This window comes from Musca vetustissima, unplaced genomic scaffold, assembly GCF_032173495.1.
Source record: "Musca vetustissima isolate MV318-11 ecotype Yass unplaced genomic scaffold, APGP_CSIRO_Mvet_v1 utg162276, whole genome shotgun sequence".
Taxonomy (NCBI): domain Eukaryota; kingdom Metazoa; phylum Arthropoda; class Insecta; order Diptera; family Muscidae; genus Musca; species Musca vetustissima.
Window position 1 is genome coordinate 9,206 of NW_026878017.1, and position 1,315 is coordinate 10,520.

Sequence of the window (1,315 nt, forward strand, 5' to 3'; positions counted from 1 at the left end):
GAATGCTCATCAATTTGAACTTTTAAATTTAAAATTTTATTATACCCTACACAACTATGTTGTCAGGGTATTATAGCTTTGTGCAGCCCCAAAAGTTTGTAACGCCGCAAAATATTGGTCCTAGACCCACCTTTAAGTATACCGATCGTCATATCTCGACTAGTTGAGTCGATCTAGACATGTGTGTCCGTCCGTCCGTCTGTCCATTATAATTTGTAAACACGATACAGGCCACAATTATGGACCAATCTTCACGAAATTTTGCATGTAGGATGGGTTCTGGCCAATGAAGACCCCTATTGTTTTTGAAAAAGATTGGTTAATATTTAGGGGGTGAAATGGACCAAAAACTTTATTTTTATCGGGTTTTCTGGTCGCTCCAGAGATTATGACCCAAACACCGCGAATTTTTGCACGGAGAAGGGGATCGGGCCAAAGAATAAATATGGCTGTTTTGATAAAGATCGGTCAATATTTAGCGGGTCAAATGGACCCTGACTTTTGTGTGAAAAATTACAAAATTTGTATTCTTTGGGGTATATATTTGCACCTGAAGGTCCTAGACCCGTGAAGTTGATACTATATCAAAGAGTTGTGGTTGACCTTTAAATTGATACCAATTATATTGTCGTATGTACTCGGATGCGGGACTTACACATAAATATTTACAGGTGCTCACGTATTTATATATTATTTAGTAACCCATTACCACACTAAAGGGCGGAAATATAGTGCTGATCGCTTTGAAATTTTCCATGAGGTTCAAGTTATGGTCACCGACAACGCCTATAATTTTCGGTGATGATCAGATAATAATTTTGGGATGAAGTGGACCGAAAACGTATTTTTTTGGTGTTTTTTCGAGTCGATCTATAGGCCAAAATTGAAAGCCGAACATCACAACACAACCCACGGTGAAGGGAATCTGGGCAAGTGATTAGAAGGGCTGTACTGAATATTTGTAATATTTGTTGACCTCTAGTCGGTCAAGAGGGTTCAAATATCGAGAAATATTGCCCAAGCTCAGAATATAGAACCACAGAAAGTTATAGTTTCGTGGTAGTTGTGTAGGGTATCATATGGTCGGCTCCGTCCGACTATACTGCTCCGCTCACTGGTTGAAACTATGTTTCTATCACGTGAATAGATAACGGTTTAAATTTTGGAACATGTGAAAAGTTTAAGTTTAATACCAGTGGATCATATAATATTTTCCGATTCGATTAAAGATCGTCCAAATTATTACGAAGCGTAGCTTTCTTTCTTTCTTTCTTTTAACACTATTTATTTATGGAACAAATTTTCTCACAATTAT